The sequence below is a fragment of the Theropithecus gelada genome, chromosome 4 (genome assembly GCF_003255815.1).
Source record: "Theropithecus gelada isolate Dixy chromosome 4, Tgel_1.0, whole genome shotgun sequence".
Lineage (NCBI taxonomy): Eukaryota > Metazoa > Chordata > Mammalia > Primates > Cercopithecidae > Theropithecus > Theropithecus gelada.
Genome location: NC_037671.1, coordinates 163,379,496 through 163,387,342, shown reverse-complemented (window position 1 = coordinate 163,387,342; position 7,847 = coordinate 163,379,496). Strand labels below are relative to the sequence as shown.

Sequence of the window (7,847 nt, the reverse complement as noted above, 5' to 3'; positions counted from 1 at the left end):
TATTTAGCTAACCTCAATCCCAATGCTGATCTTCTGTTGCTTAGAAAATTACCTGTTGGTGATTATAATAAATGGAGGTAATTAAAATTTTAAAAAGTGATGGAACATTCTGCATGTGGGTATATTTAAGTATCTGGCAGGTGTTCATATTTCTACAGTGTGAAACTTACGGGTGAACAGTGGCCTTTCTGTTAGAAATTCTATTCCCTTGGCCGGGCGCGGTGGCTCAAGCCTGTAATCCCAGCACTTTGGGAGGCCGAGACGGGCGGATCACGAGGTCAGGAGATCGAGACCATCCTGGCGAACACGGTGAAACCCCGTCTCTACTAAAAAATACAAAAAACTAGCCGGGCGAGGTGGCGGGCGCCTGTGGTCCCAGCCACTCGGGAGGCTGAGGCAGGAGAATGGCGTAAACCTGGGAGGCGGAGCTTGCAGTGAGCCGAGATCGCGCCACTGCACTCCAGCCTGGGCGACAGAGCGAGACTCCGTCTCAAAAAAAAAAAAAAAAAAAAAAAGAAATTCTATTCCTGCTTTTGTGCCTCTCCCCTCTTAGAGGTAGTTATTTTCAGTTGCTTGGAGAATAACAGTGATGATCTAACTAATTTGTTTTGCATTGTATGTTTCCTAAGTGCTTATATACTTTTTTGCTTGTTTTACTTAAACTAATTCTAACTTTTCTTACTTGAATTATTCTTATTCAGTAATTGCATCTTCATAAAAAATGATATGAATGGAAACATGATTTTCTAGATTTTAAAGTAATGTTAGAAAAATTTGGCTTTTAAAGTTCTGTGATATAGCCATATTTAATTTTTTTAAATTTTTATTTGTTTTTTATTTTTTTTGTTTTTTTGAGATGGAGTTTCACTCTTGTTGCCCAGGCTGGAGTGTAATGGCGCGATCTTGGCTCACCGCAACCTCTGCCTCCCAGGTTCAAGCGATTCTCCTGCCTCAGCCTCCTGAGTAGCTGGGATTACAGGCATGAGCCACCACGCCCGGCTAGTTTTGTATTTTTAGTAGAGATGGGTTTCTCCATGTTGATCAGGCTGGTCTCGAACTCCTGACTTCAGGTGATCTGCCCACCTCAGCCTCCCAAAGTGCTGGGATTACAGGCATGAGCCACTGCGCCTGACCAGCCATACCTTAATTTAAATTTTATAAGGTATTACTGATAGATTTTAGCAAAGGTAAACACAAAGTAATCAATATTATTTCATCTAGCAAAGAAGATGAAGTGAAAGTTCTGTAAGGACATCAACCAGAACATAAAATTATTGAATACTAATGTTCTGATACAGTTTCATGGTCTATATTGTTAATAAGAAATAGAAGCAGTGTTGACATTGAGTATAGTTACTGTGTTACTTTAAATTTAGATAAAATTATTTAACCCCAAAATAGAGTGAAATAATTTTATACATATTCAGTCTAATCATATCTTTGCGATGGTATTTTCTGTTGATCTCGTTTGTGTTTGGTCAGTGGTAGCAAGGTATCTGATACTTATTGTGATTTCCAATGGGCACCTCCTGTCAACGTAACTTTGCTCATGTAAGTGCCTTAAGCTCTTTGCTGGTGGTGAATATGATGACTGACATTTCTGTCATGTAGCTTCTGGAATGTTGTTAGACAGGAGATCCTTCAGATGAGTATATGGGTAGCATATATGCTCTGGATCCATGTTATTAGACAGAGATCCTTCACATGAGTGTGTGGGTAGCATATATGCTCTGGATCCATGTTATTGGACAGGAGATCCTTCACGTGAGTGTATGGATAGTATATATGCTCTGGATCCATGTTATTAGACAGGAGATCCTTCACATGAATATATGGGTAGCATATATGCTCTGGATCCATGTTATTACCCTCATCCCCTTCCCCATGGAAAACGTTCCTTTCCATTCCCCTTTCATCTAAAGAAGCTGCTGCTACATCTGGAAAGCAGAGACAAGGTTAGGGTTAGGTGATTTCTGAGCGAGCGTTGAAGTTTCGTTGTTTCTACAACTGTTCTATTTTGTTAACGTGAGTCATAACTTAAAATGATGTAAATGCTAATTAAACCAATTGGCTTGATGAAAGAAGCTTGCATATTGCAAAAAGAAAGTCTTATTAGTGGTTGTTTAGAAATACAAAGGAAAACTGTCATACCACAGTTTGTGCTCCAAAATTTATTTTGTGAGTTTCTTTGAATAGAATTCTTTGTGTTCCTTAACCTTTTTGCTTTTCCTAAGATTTGCCCTCTCCAAATTTAAATAATAAATGGCAACACTTGTCAACATTTAGGGTAAACTGAAGAAATACCAATAGAAGTCAGTTGTAATACATATGAGTTTTTTCTTTGAAAAATATTACATATTAATTAAGTTGGTTGGCATGTGTAGCTCTTAAAGCTTAACAGAAGAGTTTTACGACATGTTATCAAAATTCGAGGCAATTTAGAACAACTTTGTTAAGAACTTGCTTTAATTAAGGAAGACCCAAACACAGAGCCTTATGTGCTGGGGAGGAAAGTCGTCTATCTGCCAAGCTTCTTCACCTATGCCAAGTACGATGTGCAAGTGGATGGTAAGATAGGGCTGTTCTGAGGCCTGAGGCCCCGGCTGATGTCCAACGCCCTCTTTACTGTGACCTGGGTAGTATGAAGAAGGTTTTCCCTCCAGATGAGATATAGCAGGTTTCCAACAAGGATGATATGTAGACTTCCCTGAAGAAAATGGTGAAGGAGACCTCCTATGGGATAATGATGCAGTGCATGTCCCGCATGTTGGCCCACCTGCTGTGTGTCATCTCAATGCGCTGGATGGTCCAGTTTGTGGGATGGGAAGCCAAGTACAGTGGTGTGCTGAGCTCCATTGGGAAACTTTTCAAAGAGGAAGGGCTGCTGGGATTTGTTGGATTAATCCCTCACCTCCTGGGTGATGTGGTTTTCTTGTGGGGCTGTAACTTACTGGCCCACTTCATCAGTGCCTACCTGGTGGATGACAGCTTCCACCAGGCCCTGGCCGTCCGGAGCCACACTAAGGGCTTGATGGGGATTGCAGTGAGCATGCTGACCTACCCCTTCCTGCTAGTTGACGACTTCCTGGCTGTGAACAACTGCGGCCTGCAGGCTGGGCTCCCCTGTTACTCCCTGGTGTTCAAATCCTGGATTCACTGCTGGAAGTACCTCAGTATGCAGGGCCAGCTCTTCCGAGGCTCCAGCCTGCTTTTCCGCTGGGTGTCATCAGGATCATGCTTCGTCCTGGAGTAACCTGAATCATCTAAAAAACACGGTCTCAACCTGGCCACCGTGAGTGAGGCCTGACCATCTCGGGATACCTGCAAGACGACTCCAACCCAACAACAATCAGATGTGCTCCAGCCCAGCTGGGTTTCAATTTCCATATTTGCCATGTGTCTATCCAGATGTGGAGTTGGGTGGAGGTGAGGCTGCACCCAGTGGATTGGGTCACCTGCCAGACCTGGGAAAGTTGGGGGGAGGTGGGGAGTTGGCAGAATCCGCATACCTCATGGATTTGCTGAGTCTGTCTTGTGCAGAGGGCCAGAGAATGGCTTGTGGGGTCCCAGGTTGGACAGGGAAAGGCTAATGGGGTCAGACCCCACCCCATCTACCCCTCCAGTCAGCCCAGCGCCCATCCTGCAGCTCAGCTGGGAGCATCATTCTCCTCGTTTGTAAATAGGGTGTGATCCCCTGGCACACGGCCACTATCATGTCTAGGCCTATGCTGGTAGGCAAATGCTAGGCTCTGCCTGCGTTTTTCTCAACGCTATTCTTCTGATAATGAAGGCAGCACCTTCCTCTGAATGGGAAATCATGTGAGTACTTAGAATGTGTCCTCCTCATCTAATGCTCATCTTTTTAATGGCAATGCCTCGCGTATAGGATCTGGTTACCTGTGCAGTTGTGAGTACCCAGAGGTTGGGCAGATCAGCGTCTCTAGTCCTACCCAGTTCATGGTAAGATTTGACCCCATCTCCTGCAAATAAATGTATTGGTGGTGGAGAAAAGAAAAAAAGAAATAGAATTCGCTGTTCTTTTTTTTTTTTTTTTGGATGGCTTTATAGAAGGAAATAAAGATATATATTACATAGAGGTCCAATTTAAGGAAGATCCGGGCCGGGCGCGGTGGCTCAAGCCTGTAATCCCAGCACTTTGGGAGGCCGAGGCGGGTGGATCACGAGGTCAGGAGATCAAGACTATCCTGGCTAACATGGTGAAACCCCGTCTCTACTAAAAGTACAAAAAACTAGCCGGGCGTGGTGGCGGGCGCCTGTAGTCTCAGCTACTTGGGAGGCTGAGGCAGGAGAATGGCGTGAACCCGGGAGGCGGAGCTTGCAGTGAGCCGAGATCCGGCCACTGCACTCCAGCCTGGGAGACACAGCGAGACTCCGTCTCAAAAAAAAAAAAAAAAAAAAAAGGAAGATCCGTAGAGTATCAAGTTTCAGAGTGGCTTCATTGACTTGAGGAAGTTAAGCTATTGAATACAAAGGGTGTATGGAATGAGAGTATTCTCTGCCTTTCCCAGTGAGAGACTGACTAGATGAAGTGGATAGAGCCGACACCCTCCCAGGCTAGTGGACTGTGAGAGGTTCTGGATGAAAGGTTAAAAGATTGCTTGCTCTTGTCTTTCCGCTGATTCTGCTGGTTAGCCTGACACTAACGGTAGATGAAGTGTAGTGTATATACTTTCCTGTGATAAACCTGGTGTATCATCTCCCTTGTTCAGCTTCTTGAAGATTATGTGTTGCATAATAATAACTAAGCCTCTATATACAACTCCTTCTTAATTTTACCAATAAACAAGTTCCATTAAAAAGGTATATGAAGGTCTATATTTTTATACTAATGCTGTTCAGATATGCTATTTTATAGTTGACTACGTTCATCCCTCACTGCCAATCTACTACTCATCTATTGCCTTGCTTTCAAATATTTTCCCAGAAATTTAAAAAAAAAAAAATCTTGCCTCTTCTATGCTCTTAACCCTCAGGAATACAGTATAAGTTCTGAAGATGGAATATAAATTGCCCTTATGATCTGTTACAGTGAGGGCTCCAAGAAAACTACTGCTTTCAGTATTTACACCATTGGGTAGGCCCTTCCTTCTGTGTGTGGCATAAGTCTTAGACTTTAACTGATAAAATCAGCAGAATCGATACTGTGCAAGTTCCAGGCCTAAGTTTTGAGAAGTTCCAGCAATTATATCTAAGAAGTCCAGTTATTTTAGTGGGCGGTCACATGAATGGAGAGAGGCCCTAGAACTACATGCTGGGAGAGAGGGAGGCTTGTCCGTCCAAGTATCCTACCTGGTCTCGGTCAGCTAAATGCAGCCTTATATGATGGCTGGGGAGGTGAGCAGAAGAACTGTTCAGCTGAGCCTTGCCTAGATTGCAGAATATTGAGCAAAAGTATCAATTGTTTTTTTTAAGCCATTAAGTTTTAGAGTGGTTTGTCATGCAGCAGTAGATAAGTGAAAACACTCCTACGTGGATGTGTATTGATAGATGCATTTTAATAACTGCTTAGCAACTGTGTGTGTGTATGGTCTGGAAAGGTAAAATATACATTTTGCTAATCAGCTATAAAAATAGGTTCATCAATGTATTATGTGCTATTTACTAATATAGTTACACCAAGAGGGAAGGAAACAATGAAACTGAAGAGATTTGAATGTCACACAATGCTATTATAATTAAATGCAAGCTTCCATACCATAACTCATTAACAGTAGCAGTGACTTTGAAAAATTTGGCAACAATTTAAACTGCAGAGTTGAAACAGAAGTCTGTGTAAGAAAATTAGACACTGGTGCGGTGGCTCACGCTTGTAATCCCAGCATTTTGGGAGGCCAAGGCAGGTGGATCACTTGATGAGGTCAGGAGTTTGAGACCAGCCTTGCCAACGTGGTAAAACCCCATCTGTAGTGAAAATACTAAAATTAGTTGGGCATGGCGTGCACCTGTAATCCCAGCTACTCGGAAGGCGCAGGCAGGAGAATCACTTGAACCCCGAGGTGGAGGTTGCAGTGAGGTGAGATTATGCTTCTCCAGCCTGGGCTACAGAGCGAGTCTCCGTCTCAAAAAAAAAAAAAAAAAAGTGAGAAATATTTTTTGATGGGATCAATTTTTAAGTTCTTTTTCCACACAAAATTGTTTTCAATTGACATTTCAAGCAAAATGTCTCTGTAGGTTGACTGATTACAAATGTTTTCACTCAAGCATACCGGCTTCTAAATCTGTCTGTAAGCTGCTTTCTTAAAAAAGTGAATAAGCTTAGGAAATAATTATTCCTCAAAATACACAAAACTCCCGAGCAGGCTTTTGTTCTGTAGACAGATCTGATTCATCAAGAAACATCAAGATAATTGTCACGATTTAAAATTTTGAAAAGAACCCAGGAGTCTTTGGCTTAAGTATAAAACTTCGTTGCTTTCTTGGCATGATGCCTCTAGTTGAGTATTTTGTGCTGTACGTTGCTCCATTTTTTGTTTTGTTTTGTATTTTCGCCCCCAGGACAGGAAACTACAGAACAAAATATATTCATTTTGGTAACCAATGCTGGTCCTTTGGTGATTCACTGTTTTTGAGAGATTCGTACAGAAAGGAGAAACTGAGAGTTGGATGCTGTATCCTAGTGGATGCAAATGACGACCAAAGTTTTACTTTCCATCACAGATGTTTGTTAAACTGGGATTCACAATTTTGACACATGAAGAACAACATTCACATTAAAGTACTCTCCTCTCATAATTCATTTATTTTGGGCAGTAGTGTGTGCCATTTTAATTAAAATTCTTAATGGGCTCAAACAGTTCTTATTTGAAGACACCAGTGTTTCCTCCCTCTTGGGACTGTGTGATTGTGTAAAAGTAGAGAAATGTTTTCTTACTGGATTGTAAGCTGCAGGAGAGCAGAGTCATGTTTCATTTGCTCATTATTGTAAACCCAGAATGGAGGACAGACCCTAGCATTTGTAAGTACACACTCAAGTTTTTTTTGAATTAATGAATTTAGCTTTTTAATCAGATTACCCCTCACCCCTTACCCTCAGGAGTTGCTGATTTAGGTAGAACTTAAACAATTCCAGATTGGCAGATTATATTGAGGGACTTGTATTTTCCTATTCTTCCTTGTGGAGAGTCACTGATTTATTCTATCATATTTCCATGAAGTATTGATAAGAATTTTTTTTTTTTTTCCCTCGAGACAGGGTCTTGCTCTGCCTCCCAGGCTAGAGTGCAGTGGTGCAATCTGTAGCAACCTCTGCCTCCCAGGCTCATATAATCCTCCCACCTCAGCCTCCAAAGTGGCTGGTTGATAAGAATTTTAATTCAAGTACCTGTATATACTATTTTCAATATATTATTTCTAATCCTTATAACAGGTTCTTTGGAGTTAGGGGTTAAAAATATTGGTGTATTTAACTTTCTTATAATTCTGTATTGAAAACCTATAACAAGGGATTTATGTGGTATGTAACAAGGGATTTGTGTGGTATGTTGAGAATGTTAAGATGCTTCTGGAATTACTGAGTTGGAAGATGCTTGCGTAAGAAAGATGCATTGGAAAAGCTGCTGTATTCCTGTAATTATATGACGAGAGGAAATTTGTAAGTTCTTGAAAACTTGTATTAAGATTCTATGGTAACTGCTTATATTTAAGTTTTTCTCCCACCTGAAAGACTATAAAGAAATGTTGGCTCTAGGTTTATCTTTTTGCTGATTATCTCATACACTCATTCATTTAAAACACTTTTAACAAATGTATATATTGAGCACTTATTTTCTGCCAGACACCTTTTAAATTCTTCAGGTCCTTCAGTGAACAAAAAGACCAAAATTCCT

The 7,847-nt window shown here is 41.4% G+C and overlaps 1 pseudogene across 1 annotated transcript; it reads left to right on the top strand.

Moving 5' to 3' along the window:
• The first annotated feature begins 2,502 nt into the window (after positions 1-2,502).
• On the top strand, positions 2,503-3,988 carry LOC112622848 (annotated as a pseudogene). Its single transcript, XR_003119035.1, has one exon. The product of XR_003119035.1 is annotated as a mitochondrial carrier homolog 1 pseudogene (transcript).
• Positions 3,989-7,847: the final 3,859 nt, after the last annotated feature.